Source organism: Salvelinus namaycush, chromosome 40 (genome assembly GCF_016432855.1).
Source record: "Salvelinus namaycush isolate Seneca chromosome 40, SaNama_1.0, whole genome shotgun sequence".
Classification (NCBI taxonomy): Eukaryota; Metazoa; Chordata; class Actinopteri; order Salmoniformes; family Salmonidae; genus Salvelinus; species Salvelinus namaycush.
In genome coordinates this window covers 19,417,924-19,438,362 of record NC_052346.1, presented here as the reverse complement: position 1 = coordinate 19,438,362, position 20,439 = coordinate 19,417,924, and the positions used below count along the sequence as shown (strand labels likewise).

The 20,439-nt window shown below is 45.1% G+C and overlaps 1 protein-coding gene across 1 annotated transcript in view; it reads left to right on the top strand.

The window, feature by feature from the left end:
• The window catches only part of LOC120033391 (microtubule-associated protein 2-like), a 113,432-nt gene that overhangs the window by 43,803 nt on the left and 49,190 nt on the right, over positions 1-20,439 (top strand). Inside the window, exon 3 of the mRNA XM_038979721.1 lies at positions 10,123-10,206. The gene's annotated coding sequence lies outside the window, so the exon portion shown is untranslated. The remainder of the gene's footprint in view (positions 1-10,122; positions 10,207-20,439) is intronic.

Genomic DNA, 20,439 nt, shown 5'->3' with positions numbered 1-20,439 from the left:
ATGATACGGCGTGTTACACGGTCGATGAGTACGGGAAGACATCATGTGGAATACAAGGTGCTATACATTATTTCTGTACTGAATCTTTTGTTGCAGACAATATGTCTCACTGTAAATGTTGCTGTTGAAGTAGGAGATATTGAGGCTGTTATTGGACTGTCTGTACATCTCACACCTGGCCTCTCACACCTGGCCTCTCACACCTGGCCACTCACACCTGGCCTCTCACACCTGGCCTCTCACACCTGGCCACTCACACCTGGCCTCTCACACCTGGCCACTCACACCTGGCCACTCACACCTGGCCACTCACACCTGGCCTCTCACACCTGGCCTCTCACACCTGGCCACTCACACCTGGCCACTCACACCTGGCCACTCACACCTGGCCTCTCACACCTGGCCACTCACACCTGGCCTCTCACACCTGGCCACTCACACCTGGCCACTCACACCTGGCCTCTCACACCTGGCCACTCACACCTGGCCTCTCACACCTGGCCACTCACACCTGGCCACTCACACCTGGCCACTCACACCTGGCCACTCACACCTGGCCACTCACACCTGGCCTCTCACACCTGGCCTCTCACACCTGGCCACTCACACCTGGCCACTCACACCTGGCCACTCACACCTGGCCACTCACACCTGGCCTCTCACACCTGGCCACTCACACCTGGCCTCTCACACCTGGCCACTCACACCTGGCCACTCACACCTGGCCTCTCACACCTGGCCACTCACACCTGGCCTCTCACACCTGGCCACTCACACCTGGCCACTCACACCTGGCCACTCACACCTGGCCTCTCACACCTGGCCACTCACACCTGGCCACTCACACCTGGCCACTCACACCTGGCCTCTCACACCTGGCCTCTCACACCTGGCCACTCACACCTGGCCTCTCACACCTGGCCACTCACACCTGGCCACTCACACCTGGCCACTCACACCTGGCCTCTCACACCTGGCCACTCACACCTGGCCACTCACACCTGGCCACTTACACCTGGCCACTCACACCTGGCCTCTCACTGAAGTAGAGCTGCCACCAGGCCCTGTACAGTGTATGTACCTCCTAGTACAGTGTATGTACCTGCTAGGCTTGGTGTGTGTGATCACTTGTGTGTGAGTGTTGGTTGTTGTTGTTTGTTGTGTGTGTGCATGTGTGCACACGTCGTGTGTGTGTGTGTGTGTGTGCCTGCTTGCCTGTCTGTGTGTGTCCGTGTGTGGGCAGTGGGTCGCTTGCGTGCTTATACAGTGCCTTTACAAGTGGCCTGTGAGCTGCCTGTCAGAACGATTACGTTTCAATCTATCACCACTCAGATACGTCCCACCAGGCACTCTCCTGACGATAGAGGGAGGATTGGGAGAGAGGGAAGAAGGGGAGGAGAGGATAGAAGGCTGTTGATTTATAAGACAAGGAGTGGGCTAAGGAGAAGAGACAGGAGTGTGGGGGGCTGGGGGGAGGTGTGGGGGGAGATGTATGGGGAGTGTGGGGGGTAGTGGGGAGAGTGTAGGGGGGTGTGGGGAGTGGGGGGGGGGGGGGGGGGGGGTGAGTGCGTGCGTGCGTGCGTACGTGCGCTCCCGTGTCTCGTGCGTTCCTACATTCTGTTCACGGTGTGCGTCTGCATGCTTGTGTGTGTGTTTATCTCTGCTTCGTGCCTCGTTATGATTAATGACTGAGCCCCAGTAGACTCATTACAAACAGTAGATCTGATCTCTAAGGGATCTACTGGTGTAGGTCTCCTGTAGATGAATGTAGCTACTGTAGGGATCTACTGGTGTAGGTCTCCTGTAGATGAATGTAGCTACTGTAGGGATCTACTGGTGTAGGTCTCCTGTAGATGAATGTAGCTACTGTAGGGATCTACTGGTGTAGGTCTCCTGTAGATGAATGTAGCTACTGTAGGGATCTACTGGTGTAGGTCTCCTGTAGATGAATGTAGCTACTGTAGGGATCTACTGGTGTAGGTCTCCTGTAGATGAATGTAGCTACTGTAGGGATCTACTGGTGTAGGTCTCCTGTAGATTAATATAGCTACTGTAGAGATCTACTGGTGTAGGTCTCCTGTAGATGAATGTAGCTACTGTAGAGATCTACTGGTGTAGGTCTCCTATAGATGTGTAGCTGTAACTACAGTATGTCCAGCTGTTGACTTGACCATCTTAAATGTGTTAGCTGTAGTGTTGACCATATTGGCCAATGGCCATGGTAGTAGAACATCAATCAGCTCATTCCCAATGGAGCTTCTTTGTAGTTTACAGTACTCTATTTGTGTAGTCCATAGTAGAGACAGACTGACAGCTCCATAGTAGAAACAGACTGACGGCTCCATGTTATGTAGACAGACAGACAGACAGCTCCATAGTAGATGAATGTAGCTACTGTAGGGATCTACTGGTGTAGGTCTCCTGTAGATTAATATAGCTACTGTAGGGATCTACTGGTATAGGTCTCCTGTAGATTAATATAGCTACTGTAGGGATCTACTGGTATAGGTCTCCTGTAGATTAATATAGCTACTGTAGAGATCTACAGGTATAGGCCTCCTGTAGGGATCTACTGGTATAGGTCTCCTGTAGATTAATATAGCTACTGTAGAGATCTACTGGTATAGGCCTCCTGTAGGGATCTACTGGTATAGGTCTCCTGTAGATTAATATAGCTACTGTAGGGATCTACTGGTATAGGTCTCCTGTAGATTAATATAGCTACTGTAGGGATCTACTGGTATAGGTCTCCTGTAGGGATCTACTGGTATAGGTCTCCTGTAGATGAATGTAGCTACTGTAGAGATCTACTGGTGTAGGTCTCCTGTAGGGATCTACTGGTATAGGTCTCCTGTAGGGATCTACTGGTATAGGTCTCCTGTAGATGAATGTAGCTACTGTAGGGATCTACTGGTGTAGGTCTCCTGTAGATGAATGTAGCTACTGTAGAGATCTACTGGTGTAGGTCTCCTGTAGATGAATGTAGCTACTGTAGGGATCTACTGGTGTAGGTCTCCTGTAGATGAATATAGCTACTGTAGGGATCTACTGGTGTAGGTCTCCTATAGATGTGTAGCTGTAACTACAGTATGTCCAGCTGTTGACTTGACCATCTTAAATGTGTTAGCTGTAGTGTTGACCATATTGGCCAATGGCCATGGTAGTAGAACATCAATCAGCTCATTCCCAATGGAGCTTCTTTGTAGTTTACAGTACTCTATTTGTGTAGTCCATCGTAGAGACAGACCGACAGCTCCATAGTAGAAACAGACTGACAGACAGCTCCATCGTAGAGACAGACTGACGGCTCCATGTTATGTAGACAGACAGACAGACAGCTCCATAGTAGAAACAGACTGACGGCTCCATGTTATGTAGACAGACAGACAGACAGCTCCATAGTAGAGACAGACAGACGGACAGCTCCATAGTAAAGACAGACAGACAGCTCCATAGTAGAGACAGACAGACGGACAGCTCCATAGTAGAAATAGACAGACAGACAGCTCCATAGTAGAGACAGACAGACGGACAGCTCCATAGTAAAGACAGACAGACAGCTCCGTAGTATGTAGACAGACAGACGGACAGCTCCATAGTAGAGACAGACAGACAGCTCCGTAATATGTAGACAGACAGACAGCTCCATATTATGTAGACAGACAGACAGACAGACAGCTCCATATTATGTAGACAGACAGATGACAGCTTCATATTATGTAGACAGACAGATGACAGCTCTATATTATGTAGACAGACAGATGACAGCTTCATATTATGTAGACAGACAGACGGACTGCTCCAACAGAGTTGTCCATGTTCTTGTCCATGTTCTGTTATAATCTCCACCCGGCACATCCAGAAGAGGCCTGGTTCCTCTCAAGGTTTCTTCCTAGGTTCCTGCCTGGGTTTTAGGCTGGGTTTCTGTACAGCACTTTGTGACAGCGGCTGATGTAAAAAGGGCTTTATAAATACATTTGATTGAATTTGATTGAGTTCAAAGGCAACAGTGGATCAATGCAGTTCAATTCTTATGGACAGACATGGACACATCATTATCACCCCCTAATGGACAGACATGGACACATCATTATCACCCCCTAATGGACAGACATGGACACATCATTATCACCCCCTAACGGACAGACACGGACACATCATTATCACCCCCTAATGGACAGACATGGACACATCATTATCACCCCCTAATGGACAGACATGGACACATCATTATCACCCTCTAATGGACAGACATGGGCACATCATTATCACCCCCTAATGGACAGACATGGACACATCATTATCACCCCCTAATGGACAGACGTGGACACATCATTATCACCCCCTAATGGACAGACATGGACACATCATTATCACCCCCTAATGGACAGACATGGACACATCATTATCACCCCTAATGGACAGACATGGACACATCATTATCACCCCCTAATGGACAGACATGGACACATCATTATCACCCCCTAATGGACAGACATGGACACATCATTATCACCCCCTAATGGACAGACATGGACACATCATTATCACCCCCTAATGGACAGACATGGACACATCATTATCACCCCCTAATGGACAGACATGGACACATCATTATCACCCCCTAATGGACAGACATGGACACATCATTATCACCCCCTAATGGACAGACATGGACACATCATTATCTCCCCCTAATGGACAGACATGGACACAACATTATCACCCCCTAATGGACAGACATGGACACATCATTATCACCCCCTAATGGACAGACATGGACACATCATTATCTCCCCCTAATGGACAGACATGGACACAACATTATCACCCCCTAATGGACAGACATGGACACATCATTATCACCCCCTAATGGTCAGACATGGACACAACATTATCACCCCCTAATGGACAGACATGGACACAACATTAGCACCCCCTAATGGACAGACATGGACACATCATTATCACCCCTAATGGACAGACATGGACACATCATTATCACCCCCTAATGGACAGACATGGACACATCATTATCACCCCCTAATGGACAGACATGGACACATCATTATCACCCCCTAATGGACAGACATGGACACATCATTATCACCCCCTAATGGACAGACATGGCCACATCATTATCACCCCCTAATGGACAGACATGGACGCATCATTATCACCCCCTAATGGACAGACATGGACACATCATTATCAGCCCCTAATGGACAGACATGGACACATCATTATCAGCCCCTAATGGACAGACATGGACACATCATTATCACCCCCTAATGGACAGACATGGACACATCATTATCACCCCCTAATGGTCAGACATGGACACATCATTATCACCCCCTAATGGACAGACATGGACACATCATTATCTCCCCCTAATGGACAGACATGGACACAACATTATCACCCCCTAATGGACAGACATGGACACATCATTATCACCCCCTAATGGACAGACATGGACACATCATTATCTCCCCCTAATGGACAGACATGGACACAACATTATCACCCCCTAATGGACAGACATGGACACATCATTATCACCCCCTAATGGTCAGACATGGACACAACATTATCACCCCCTAATGGACAGACATGGACACATCATTATCACCCCCTAATGGACAGACATGGACACAACATTATCACCCCCTAATGGACAGACATGGACACGTCATTATCACCCCCTAATGGACAGACATGGACACATCATTATCACCCCCTAATGGACAGACATGGACACAACATTATCACCCCCTAATGGACAGACATGGACACATCATTATCACCCCTCTGCAGTGGTTTTTCAACCACATCACTCTCCTCTCCTCATCCAATCCCCAGTTGATTTCACTCTGACTGGTGGTTTGATTAATTAAACATACACCAGGGTGTGTGTGTGTGTGTGCGTGTGTGTGCGTGCGTGTGCATTCTTGTGTGTGTGTGTGCCTGCGGGATGCTGGAGTCTGTCCGTGGGGACAAGGGGGCTGGCTGAATTATAGATGAGGGATGTGGGCGAAGCGAAGGTTAAGTTAAGGACAGAATGTCTCTCTGAGTAGATCTCCTACATGAGTTACTGTACCTCCAGGTCTGGGGCAACACACACCTAGTCTGGACACTTCAGACAGAATGTCTCTCTGAGTAGATCTCCTAAATGAGTTACTGTACCTCCAGGTCTGGGGCAACACACACCTAGTCTGGACACTTCAGACAGAATGTCTCTCTGAGTAGATCTCCTACATGAGTTACTGTACCTGCAGGTCTGGGGCAACACAAACCTAGTCAGGACACTTCAGACAGAATGTCTCTCTGAGTAGATCTCCTAAATGAGTTACTGTACCTCCAGATCTGGGGCAACACACACCTAGTCTGGACACTTCAGACAGAATGTCTCTCTGAGTAGATCTCCTACATGAGTTACTGTACCTGCAGGTCTGGGGCAACACAAACCTAGTCAGGACACTTCAGACAGAATGTCTCTCTGAGTAGATCTCCTAAATGAGTTACTGTACCTCCAGGTCTGGGGCAACACACACCTAGTCTGGACACTTCAGACAGAATGTCTCTCTGAGTAGATCTCCTAAATGAGTTACTGTACCTCCAGGTCTGGGGCAACACAAACCTAGTCTGGACACTTCAGACAGAATGTCTCTCTGAGTAGATCTCCTAAATGAGTTACTGTACCTCGAGGTCTGGGGCAACACAAACCTAGTCTGGACACTTCAGATAGAATGTCTCTGTGAGTAGATCTCCTAAATGAGTTACTGTACCTCCAGGTCTGAGGCAACACACACCTAGTCTGGACACTTCAGACAGAATGTCTCTCTGAGTAGATCTCCTACATGAGTTACTGTACCTCCAGGTCTGGGGCAACACACACCTAGTCTGGACACTTCAGACAGAATGTCTCTCTGAGTAGATCTCCTAAATGAGTTACTGTACCTCCAGATCTGGGGCAACACACACCTAGTCTGGACACTTCAGACAGAATGTCTCTCTGAGTAGATCTCCTAAATGAGTTACTGTACCTCGAGGTCTGGGGCAACACAAACCTAGTCTGGACACTTCAGATAGAATGTCTCTGTGAGTAGATCTCCTAAATGAGTTACTGTACCTCGAGGTCTGGGGCAACACACACCTAGTCTGGACACTTCAGACAGATCTCACTCAATCAATCTTCTGCAAAGGCTAGACATCCTAAACTAATATGTTTATTGCTGTAAAACCGTTGGTAGAACATAGCACATGCATCACCAGGGTTGTGGGTTCGATTCCCATGGGGGACCAGTATGAAAATGTCTGCACTCACTACCTACAGTACTGTGTCTCTGGATAAGAGCGTCTGTGTCACACCCTGATCTTAGAGATCCTTGTAATTCTCTATTTGGTTAGGTCAGGGTGTGACTAGGGTGGGCAATCTATGTTTTCTATTTCTTTGTTGGCCTGGTATGGTTCCCAATCAGAGGCAGCTGTCTATCGTTGTCTCTGATTGGGGATCATATTTAGGCAGCCTTTCCCAACCTGTTGTTTGTGGGATCTTGTTTTTGTGTAGTGCCTGTGAGCACTGCATTTTGCTTCACGTTTCGTTACTCTTTATTGTTTTTGTGAGTTTCATTTAAATGAACATGTGGCACTCTACGCACGCTGCGCCTTGGTCCATTTCAACAAACGATCGTGACAGTCTGATAAATGGCAAAATGTAAACACTTAAACTAATATGTTTATTGCTGTATTTTCTCATTCATATAAATGATCAAGCATATCGGTTAGTGCAAATCACTACTCAATGACAACAGATGGAGAGGAAGATGGTGAGGCTGGACTAGTTGATACCAGTCTAGAGCAAAATATGTGCAGCGAGGGAGCATGTCCCTACAACCATCTGTCTGCTTGTGTTTTCTAATCTTAGAGATCTAACACTTAGCAACAGACCAAGACAAGGCTCACTGACAACTACTGATGTACCTGACTGACTCTCTCTGTGCCAAAACAATGGCTGCTGTTGCTGTGAGCCTGGAACCTTTCACGCCATCACTGAACCATGCTGGCTGTGGTGCATTCGGTGAAGGGGACTTTGTCTGTCTGCTCCTGTGATCTCTGATTGTCATGGCTGCTCTGAGCAGATGTCCCCAAATCTATCTATCTATCTATCTATCTATCTATCTATCTATCTATCTATCTATCTATCTATCTATCTATCTATCTATCTATCTATCTATCTATCTATCTATCTATCTATCTATCTATCTATCTCTCTCTCTCTCTCTCCCCCTTTCCATTCCCCTTCCCTCACAATCCCTCTCTCCCTCAAGCTCTCCCTCAAGCTCTCCCTCCCTCCCATCACAGTTCTTTCTGCCTTCCCTGCATTCCCCCGCCTCCCTGCCTGCCTGCCTCCCTCCCTCCCTCTCTTTTAGCCAAGCTCCACTACTGCTACTGCTTTCTGTGTGACCTCATCTTACCTTCCCTCTCCTCTCTTCTCCCTCTCCTCAACACCCTTTCTCTCTCTCTCTCTCTCTCTCCCTCTCCTTCCCCCTCTCCCTCTCACTCTCTCCTTCCCTCTCTCCTCCCTCATCCCCCCCTCGGTCCTCCCTCACCCCCTCTCTATCTCCTTCCCCAACGCGCTCCTCCCTCATCCCCCTCTCTCTCCTCCCTCACCCCCTCTCTCTATCTCCTTCCCCAACGCTCTCATCCCTCATCCCCCTCTCTCTCCTCCCTCACCCCCTCTTTCTATCTCCTTCCCCAACGCTCTCTTCCCTCAGCCCCATCTCTCTCTCTCCTTCCCCCTCTCTCTCTCTCTATCTCCCCAACTCTCTCCTTCCCCAACTTTCTCCTCCCTCATCCCCCTCTTTCCTCTCTCCTCCTTCATCTCTCTCTCTCCTTCCCCAATCTCTCTTTTGTTCCCTCTCTCCCTCCCTCTCTCTCTCTGTTTCTCCCTATCTCCTCTCTCCTTCCCCCTCGCTCTCCTTCCCCCTCTCTCACTCTCCTTCCCCCATCCCTCTCTCCTTCCCCATCTCTCTTTACCCCCCTCTCTCCCTCCTCTCTCCCTCCCCCTCTCTCTCTCCAAACTCCTTCCCAAACTCTCTCCTCCCCTCCTCTCTCCTGATCCCCTGTGTGAATACGGACAATCTTTAGAAAGCTAGAAACTCACTTTTACATGTTGCTGGGGATTTCTGGCAAAAAACAAGGCTACATCCCCAGGCCTGGTTGGGTTGGTTGTGTCACCCTTCTCCCCTTCCCCTCGTCCCCTTCTCCCCTCTTCCTGTCTTCCCCCTCTCCCCTCTCCCCTGTAGCTGTGATGGTCAGTGTGAATGGCCATGTTGCACGTGGTCCTGCCAGGGGCCCCTGATTGTGCTGGGGTGATGAATGTAGAACCAGCTCCCCGAAGAGGCTCCCAGCCTAAGAACCAGACTGTCTGTCTGTCGCTGGGGCCAAACAAACCCATTGTTCTTATCTGTGCTGGATGTGCTCACATGGGCCCCCTCGTCACTGGTGGATAATGTGAGGACTTGTAGTAATTGTGGTGCCCCTCTGTCCCATTGTACAACCCATAGAAGTCTGCTATAGAGACTGGGATGCTTAATACAGTCTGGGCTTATTACTCCTAGACAGAGTAGATAGGATCACTCACAAACACTCTTAGTCAAACTAGGAGGTTTCTACATGAAAGCCTCCAGCCTTAGCCCACTGCTCCACACTGCAGTTTAAGTAGCGTGCTTCAGGGAAAACACTGATCAGCTTAACTCCTCCACCTGTAGTCCTCTAAGTCTGCCAGGAACATTAATCCAACCATTGTGTTTGAGTAGACTACCCTCTTATTCAGTACATACTGTCAGTCTGGTACAGTATCTAGCCACTTAACCACGGACATGATTTAGAGTAGGGGGAATGGTGATCTGGCAACAGGTGTGTGTGTGTGTGTGTGTGTGTGTGTGTGTGTGTGTGTGTGTGTGTGTGTGTGTGTGTGTGTGTGTGTGTGTGTGTGTGTGTGTGTGTGTGTGTGTGTGTGTGTGTGTGTGTGTGTGTGTGTGTGTGTGTGTGTGTGTGTGTGTGTGTTATGACTGTTCTCTGTTCTAGCATTCTTAATTCTCTCTCTCCCTATAGGTGTAACCAGGAGGTTTTCCTCATCAGTCCTCTGATTCCTACCATCGTGTTCAGAAGTGGTTAAGTCCATCAGCAACTCATCAGGTAAGACCAGAGAGAACAAACACTTGAAAAGAGAGCTTTAGCTGAAATGATGGTACAGATGTAGGATCTTAATTTGAGCCAGTTTACTACAACAGGGAAATAATCCTGCAGCAACAGGAAATGTAAATTATTTGGTGGATTATAAATAATGGATGTTTTTTTTGTAGGGGTTGATACATTTTTCGTTAGGGCAAATCAAGTCTGACATTTTATTGTGGAAATCACAAACTTTAAAAGCCTTTTTAAACCTCGAATATACTACAACGTTGCATTTCCTGTTGTGCAGAAAAATTCTAAGCAACAAAAGAGTGATCAAATTAAGATCCTACATCTGTATGTTTATTTGACTAAACACAGAGAACACTGATTGCATATGTAGCCGTAGATAATGTCTGTCCATACTATAGCCCCATAGTTCACTCCAGTTACCCTGTAAATCTGTTGATGTGCCCTTGAGCAAGGCTCTTAACCCTAATTTTCTCCAGGGGTACTGTACTACTATGGCTGACCCTGCAAAACAACATATTTCACTGTTCCTATCTGGTGTATGTGACAATAAAACATCTATTTCTTTTGTATATTCATGTTGTTTATATCTCTGCTTATTGTCTCATGAGTACCTCTTCAGAGTAAAACATTTATTGAGAGGTCTAGTCAGAAAACACATTCAATTATTAAACAACAATTATTTCCAATATGGTTCTGGAACACATAATTATGACTCATCATTACTGGAATCAGAGTTCATTCTATAGAGCAGGAGGAGTGTTCCAACCTTCCCAGAATGCTCTTCCATGAGTCATAAGACCTCAGTAGTAATGGTTAAGTGGCTCTGCTCAGGCCTACCAGTACTGTAGTTACCAGGGTTTAGAAAGGGACAGAGGGTAATCGTGTGTATAATACCATTTACAATGAGGGTAAAGGGGTATTGTGGGTAATTGAGTCCTTGATAACATGGATGTGTTAGAGGATGTAGGATATATTCCTTATACTAGCAGATCCAGTCATAGTCTGTCCTGTTGCTTCTCAATCTCCATTCCATTCGACTTGTTGAGGATCCATGAAGGTTTATCTGACACGTTGTAGACATTTACTGGCACTTATTCAATGTTGCAATGTTAGCAGCAGTGTGTTTCTCATGGCCAGAAGGTTATTGACAGCAATTGTGTGATTTGCCTGTGAGGTGTGGACAGTATAAACCTGTTCTCTCACCAGTAATCCCCCAGCCAACAGAAAACATGTTCAAATCCCAGTGTAGGTTATTAGCCTGACAGCCCAACAGCACTATAACTGATCTGCTCCTGTCCTGACCAATCAGAACTTAGAAACAAACCAACCTGACCAATCAAAGTTTAGTAACAGTCCAACTTGACCAATCAGAGTTAAGTAACAGTCCAACCAGAGAGGCCATGACTGTCTTTATTCCCTTCAACACTGACCAGCAACAGGGTATTATTGAGTTGTTGATGTCACTTAGCCTGACGTCCATTAGTGGGACTGTAATGGCCTCTGGTCATGTCATGTATGTCTGACTGACCCATGGAGTAGACACCACCTGGTCATACCTGGCCATTTACACACACGCACACACACACACACAGACCCTCAGTTGAGGGGGCAATAACTGTAAGTAACTGTCCTGCAGGCCTAATGACTGTAATGGCTAGTGACTCAGGCTGTCACTTTCTTGCTGTTGTTATGCAAGGTCCTACAGTAGACTGCTGCACTAATGTCTTTGTTTGGTTGAAAGGCATGTCTGACCTGGCTGACTGACCTGACTGGCTGGCTGACTGGCTGACTGGCTCACTGGCCTGGCTGTCTGACCTGACTGGCTGTTTGACTGACTGGCTGCAGCTGGAGACAGAGCTCTGCAATGCAGCAACAGCAGGGAACATTAGAAATTCTCTACATTCACCTTGTGCTGACGTCAAACCTGGGCCGTGTTCAATAGGGACAAAATGTATTGAAACAATGAGGTGGAGCTCTAGAACCTGAACTTATCCAATCAGAACACATAACGCTTTGCTACGATGTGCCTTTCTGAATATGACCCTGGTTTAAAGAGTATCGCAATACCCTGGTTAATACCCTGGTGTAATACCCTGGTTAATACTCTGCTGTAATACCCTGGTGTAATACCCTGGGTAATACCCTGGTTAATACCCTGGTGTAATACCCTGGTGTAATATCCTGCTGTAATACCCTGGTTTAATACCCTGCTTAATACCCTGCTGTAATACCCTGCTGTAATACCCTGCTGTAATACCCTGGTTAATACCCTGCTGTAATACCCGGGTTAATACCCTGCTGTAATACCCTGCTGTAATACCCTGCTGTAATACCCGGGTTAATACCCTGCTGTAATACCCTGGCGTAATACCCTGCTGTAATACCCTGCTGTAATACCCTGATGTAATAACCTGGTGTAATACCCTGCTGTAATACCCTGCTGTAATACCCTGGTTAATACCCTGCTGTAATCCCCTGGGTAATACCCTGCTGTAATACCCTGGCTTAATACCCTGCTGTAATACCCGGGTTAATACCCGGGTTAATACCCTGCTGTAATACCCTGGTGTAATACCCTGCTGTAATACCCTGCTGTAATACCCTGCTGTAATACCCTGGTGTAATACCCTGCTGTAATACCCTGGTTAATACCCTGCTGTAATACCCGGGTTAATACCCTGGTTAATACCCTGCTGTAATACCATGGGTAATACCCTGCTGTAATACCCTGCTGTAATACCCTGCTGTAATACCCTGGTTAATACCCTGCTGTAATACCCTGGTGTAATACCCTGCTGTAATACCCTGGTGTAATACCCTGCTGTAATACCCTGGTTAATACCCTGCTGTAATACCCTGGTTAATACCCTGCTGTAATACCCTGGTTAGTACCCTGCTGTAATACCCTGGTTAATACCCTGCTGTAATACCCTGGTTAATACCCTGCTGTAATACCCTGCTGCAATACCCTGCTGCAATACTGCTGCAATACCCTGCTGCAATACCCTGCTGCAATACCCTGCTGCAATACCCTGCTGCAATACCCTGCTGCAATACCCTGCTGCAATACCCTGGTTAATACCCTGCTGTAATACCCTGCTGTAATACCCTGCTGTAATACCCTGGTTAATACCCTGCTGTAATCCCCTGGGTAATACCCTGCTGCAATACCCTGCTGCAATACCCTGCTGCAATACCCTGGTGCAATACCCTGGTGTAATTGCCTGAGGGATAATAGATGGTTGTTAGCTATAGTGAAGACACTTAAGTTCAATCTTTTCAACAAGGCATGAACAGTATAATTACAGTGTGTGTGTGTGTGAGAGAGGGAGCAAGAGAGACACAGAGAGACACAGAGAGAGACTGACTGACAGGATGGTATTATGGATACAGATGTGGACCAAATTGTGTCGTTCTCAGCTGTAAACGGGGGTTTAGTTTTTTCCTGGTCTTTCTTGGAAAAGAGGTTCAGAGCCTTCAGCTCCATCAGAGGACATGTGTGGTAGACCTGTCCTCTCACATTCTACATCTACAGCCAATCTCATTCACTGCTGCTGTTTCATATTCATCACGGATTGTTACAGCTTTTTCCCAATAGTTGTCCATGAATCTTTGATTAAAGGCACAATATGTCATTTAAACAGTCTGACCTTTGCTTGGTAAGCTGGGGGATGGAACTGGGGAAATGTGAGCACTCTCAAATTAATCGATGGAGTTAGGGATTGTGCCTGGTGAACCAAGTTAGACATGATTCGGGGAGGGGGGGTTATCAAACAAGTTCTTATAACACCCCATTAATGGAGTTTAATGGACTTTTCACCCTGTTTGGATTCCCCCACTTCCAGCTAACAGTTCAACCCTGAGTCATCTCTTCCGGTCAGTGTTTTCTGTGAGGTGATTTAATGAGAGGGCCCACTGAGTCAGTGTAGGGGTGTAGAGAAAACAGCCCAGGAATCAACTGAAGCCACCATGGGCTCTTTGAGGCCGTCACACCTCCTCCTCCCAGGAACATGAAGACATCATCCAATGTGTGTGTGTGGGTTGGTTATTCTGTCCTTGTGGGGACCTAAAATCCTCAAAAGTCCCCACAAGGATAGTATAACAAGGAAAACTCTCCCTCGTGGGGACATTTCCCACGTCACCATGAGGACAAAGGCTATTTTAGGCTTAAAGTTTAGAATTAGGGTTAGGAGTTAGGTTTAGGTTAGTTTTAGGTTAGGGTTATGGGTTAAGGTTAGGGTTAATGTTATGGTAAGGGTTACTAACCTAATTGACAGAGCGACAAGAAGGAAGCCTGTGCAGAATACAAATATTACAAAGCATATATCCTGTTTGCAACAAGGCACTAAAGTAATACTGCAAAAAAATTGGCAAAGAAATTAACTTTTTGTCCTGAATACAAATTGTTATGTTTGGGCCAAATCCAATACAACAAATTATTGAGTACCATTCTCCTTATTTTCAATCCTAGTGATGGCAGCATCATGTTATGGGTATGCTTGTAATCAATAAGGACTGGAGAGTTTTTCAGGATAAAAAGAAAGAGAATGGAGCTAAGCACAGGCAAAATCCTAGAGGAAAACCTGGTTCAGTCTGCTTTCCACCAGACACTGTGTAAGGGGTGTGTAACTGGTGGCAGTGAAGTCAGACGCAGGAGAGCAGAACTAGGTAATAGCCGGAGCAGTTTAATTTCAAAACCAACGGCATAAAGAAATATTCAACATGGGTACAAAACCCGACGCGCACCAGTAACCATGTGCACAAGCACTTACAACAAACAATTCCACACAAAGACATGGGGGGAACAGAGGGTTAAATACACAACACTTAATGAGGGAAATGAGAACCAGGTGTGTAGGAAAACAAGACAAAACAAATGGAAAATGAAAAGTGGATCGACGATGGCTAGAAGACCGGTGACGCCGAACGCCGCCCGAACAAGGAGAGGAACCGACTTCGGTGGAAGTCGTGACACACTGGGAGATGAATTCACCTTTCAGCAGGACAATAACCTAGAACACAAGGCCAAATCTACACTGGAGTTACAGTTTTTACCTAAATCTACTTGAAAATCAATTTCATGACCTGAAAATGGTTTTCTAGCAATGATCAACAACCAATTTGACAGAGCTTGAAGAAATTTGAAAATAAGCTGTAATCACTGCCAAAGGGTGTGTGAATACTTATGTAAATTAGATTTTTCTGTATTTCATTTTCAATACATGTGCAAAAATGTCTTAAACATTTTCACGTTGTCATAATGGGGTATGTGTGTATTGCAAGATACATTTTTTTGTTTAATTCATTTTGATTTCAGACTGTAACACAACAAAATGTGGTTAATACATGTTGAATTCAGACTGTAACAACAAAATGTGTTTAATTCATGTTGAATTCAGACTGTAACAACAAAATGTGTTTAATACATGTTGAATTCAGACTGTAACACAACAACATGTGTTTAATACATGTTGAATTCAGACTGTAACACAACAAAATGTGTTTAATTCATGTTGAATTCAGACTGTAACAACAAAATGTGTTTAATACATGTTGAATTCAGACTGTAACACAACAAAATGTGTTTAATACATGTTGAATTCAGACTGTAACAACAAAATGTGTTTAATACAGACTGTAACACAACAAAATGTGTTTAATACATGTTGAATTCAGACTGTAACACAACAACATGTGTTTAATACATGTTGAATTCAGACTGTAACAACAAAATGTGTTTAATACATGTTGAATTCAGACTGTAACACAACAAAATGTGTTTAATACATGTTGAATTCAGACTGTAACACAACAACATGTGTTTAATACATGTTGAATTCAGACTGTAACAACAAAATGTGTTTAATACATGTTGAATTCAGACTGTAACACAACAAAATGTGTTTAATACATGTTGAATTCAGACTGTAACACAACAAAATGTGTTTAATACATGTTGAATTCAGACTGTAACACAACAACATGTGTTTAATACATGTTGAATTCAGACTGTAACAACAAAATGTGTTTAATACATGTTGAATTCAGACTGTAACACAACAAAATGTGTTTAATACATGTTGAATTCAGACTGTAACACAACAAAATGTGTTTAATACATGTTGAATTCAGACTGTAACAACAAAATGTGTTTAATTCATGTTGAATTCAGACTGTAACACAACAACATGTGTTTAATACATGTTGAATTCAGACTGTAACACAACAAAATGTGTTTAATACATGTTGAATTCAGACTGTAACAACAAAATGTGTTTAATACATGTTGAATTCAGACTGTAACACAACAACATGTGTTTAATACATGTTGAATTCAGACTGTAACACAACAACATGTGTTTAATACATGTTGAATTCAGACTGTAACACAACAAAATGTGTTTAATACATGTTGAATTCAGACTGTAACAACAAAATGTGTTTAATACATGTTGAATTCAGACTGTAACACAACAACATGTGTTTAATACATGTTGAATTCAGACTGTAACACAACATGTGTTTAATACATGTTGAATTCAGACTGTAACAACAAAATGTGTTTAATACATGTTGAATTCAGACTGTAACAACAAAATGTGTTTAATACATGTTGAATTCAGACTGTAACAACAAAATGTGTTTAATACATGTTGAATTCAGACTGTAACACAACAACATGTGTTTAATTCATGTTGAATTCAGACTGTAACACAACAAAATGTGTTTAATACATGTTGAATTCAGACTGTAACACAACAAAATGTGTTTAATACATGTTGAATTCAGACTGTAACACAACAACATGTGTTTAATACATGTTGAATTCAGACTGTAACAACAAAATGTGTTTAATACATGTTGAATTCAGACTGTAACACAACAACATGTGTTTAATTCATGTTGAATTCAGACTGTAACAACAAAATGTGTTTAATACATGTTGAATTCAGACTGTAACAACAAAATGTGTTTAATACATGTTGAATTCAGACTGTAACAACAAAATGTGTTTAATACATGTTGAATTCAGACTGTAATACAACAAAATGTGTTTAATTCATGTTGAATTCAGACTGTAACACAACAAAATGTGGAATAAGTCAAGAGGTATGAATACATTCTGAAGGCACTGTGTATACAGATATGATTGATGATTGTCTGACGTGTACAGTAGCGTCCTGAATGGTTCACCTCACTGAAGACGTCCTTGCTGAATTCTGTTTATTCACACTTCACTGTGCTTGTATTCTACTACCATTCTGCCTTGCCTGCTGTCTCTGCTGAGTCACCATACATGTATGAGATGGTATTATCCTAAACCTTGACAAAGGCGAACATCTACAGCAGGTTGACATTTATTGTCATGAGTCTAGCCCTGGAGGCAGAACTGAGCCATTTCCACTAGATGGGCCAGCTGGAAAGTCTAAATTGGCTAGATTGTAAAAATTCATGAAAACATAAATGTGCTTTTTGGTCTTAATATAAGGTTAGGGTTAGGCATTAGGGTTAGCAGTGTGGTTAGGGTTAGGTTTAAAATCAGATGTTATGACTTTATGTCTGTGCCAGCTAGTGACCACTAGCAGAGCTGCCTCCAGAACAACATTCGTGACAACCTACACATCTGCACACTCTGAAACTATAGCTACCCAGGGTTGATGTAAGGACCTTTGTACAGTATGTCTGTCACGTTCCTGACCGGTTTTCTGTTATTTTGTATGTGTTTGACGGTCAGGGCGTGAGTTTGGGTGGGTAGTCTATGTTATGTGTTTCTATGTTGGTAATAGGGTGACCTGATATGGCTCTCAATTAGAGGCAGGTGGTTTTCATTTCCTCTGATTGAGAGCCATATTAAGGTAGGTGTTTTCACACTGTTTGTTTGTGGGTGGTTGTCTCCTGTGTCTGTGTATGTTACGCCACACGGGACTGTTTCGGTTTTGTTTGTTCGTTCGTTTTATGTAGTCAGTTTTCCTGTTCTTGCGTTCTTCGTGTTTCATGTAAGTTCGTCGTCCAGGTCTGTCTACGTCGTTTGTTGTTTTGTAATTATTCAAGTGTTCGTCGTGTTTTCTGTTTTGTTTATTAAAAATCATGTCTATTCACAACGCTGCATTTTGGTCTAATCCTTGCTACTCCTCTTCGGATGAGGAGAAGGAGGAAGCCCCTTACAATGTCCTTGTATGACCACTCCGTCCCCACTCCCCAGGTTGATCTGAGCTACTGTGATTGGCTGGCACTAGCAGGAATTCCGTCTCCTAAATGGCGGCTGACATTCTGATGAACAGAACTCAGGGAGGCATGAAGATTGCCCCAGTAGAGGAGCAGGAAGGGGACAGGGCTTATGAAAGAGGGAGGGAGGAAGGGGGAGAGGGAGAGAGGGGGGTGAGAGAGAGGGAGAATTGAATTGAAAGAGAGACGGAAGAGAGAAGGGTGGGAGAGAGAGAGAGAGAGAGGGAGATAGAGAAGGGTCGTAGAGAGAGGTAGTGGGAGAAGAGGATGGTGAAAAGAGTGATACAAGGGAGGGAGAGAGGGAGGGCAAGAGGGGGCTGAGAGACACAGAGAGACGGAAGAGAAGGGTTGGAGAGGGGGAGAGACTGACAGAGAGAGAGAGAGAGAGAAGGGTGGGAGAGAAGTAGTGGGAGAAGAGGGTGGGAAATAGAGAGCCTATAGAGGGGAGGGAGAGAGAGACGGAGGGAGGGAGGGAGGGAGCTTATGATGCCTACTGACCTGAGTGGAACTCAGAAAGCTCCCGAGGCGTCCTGTCCTGCCTCACCCAAAAGCAAACCATCTTCATCCAGCCATCAATCTTTCTCTCGCTCTCTCTCTCTCTCTCCTATCCCTCACTCTGTGTACTGTATCTGCTGGCATATGATAGCCGGGCCCTGTATGTTCCAACCAGGGAGAACCAGGGAGAACTAGCCCAGTCTGACCATGTCCCCTGGCCTGCATACTGCCTGCACTGTTTACTAAGGCTTATACGGGAAGAAATGCACTATAGCAGATATGACAGTAACAGAGATGACAGGAAGATCTCCAGCCAAAGCCTATTTTCTGGTTATGATCGTCCTTTCTATGTGTGTCTGATATCATCTCATCTCACAGTACAAAGGGATGAAAAGAGATTTTCCGCCAGCTACCTAATGGAATGTGAGGTATTAGACTGTTAGACAGTTAGGCACTATCCCTCTTTCTCCCACTGCTTGTTTGAGTGTTTTTGTGCTGTAATGGGGGGTGGGCATGGACAGGGGGACAGGGAGGGGGGAGTCAGATGATGTTAGCCCAGACCGAACTGACGAGGCATGGCTAGAGAAGCAGGTCTTCAGGGTACAGCAACAACATATCAGGAGACAAAGAGAGGTTGGAGAAGAGATCTCTCTTTTTTCAGAGAGAAATGGGGAGAAAACAGAGACAGTGAGGGGTGTGATGAGAGGTCTAGTCAGGTAACATACAGCGAGATAACAGAGAGACAGTGAGGGATGTGTTGAGATGTCTAGTCAGGTAACATACAGGGAGATAACAGAGATACAGTGAGGGATGTGATGAGAGGTCTAGTCAGGTAACATACAGCGAGATAACAGAGAGACAGTGAGGGATGTGATGATAGGTCGAGTCAGGTAACATACAGGGAGATAACAGAGAGACAGTGAGGGATGTGATGAGAGGTCTAGTCAGGTAACATACAGGGAGATAACAGAGATACAGTGAGGGATGTGATGATAGGTCGAGTCAGGTAACATACAGGGAGATAACAGAGAGACAGTGAGGGATGTGATGAGAGGTCTAGTCAGGTGACATACAGGGAGATAACAGAGAGACAGCGAGGGATGTGATGAGAGGTCTAGTCAGGTAACATACAGGGAGATAACAGAGATACAGTGAGGGATGTGATGATAGGTCGAGTCAGGTAACATACAGGGAGATAACAGAGAGACAGTGAGGGATGTGATGAGAGGTCTAGTCAGGTGACATACAGGGAGATAACAGAGAGACAGCGAGGGATGTGATGATAGGTCTAGTCAGGTAACATACAGGGAGATAACAGAGATACAGTGAGGGATGTGATGATAGGTCGAGTCAGGTAACATACAGGGAGATAACAGAGAGACAGTGAGGGATGTGATGAGAGGTCTAGTCAGGTGACATACAGGGAGATAACAGAGAGACAGTGAGGGATGTGATGAGAGGTCTAGTCAGGTAACATACAGGGAGATAACAGAGAGACAGTGA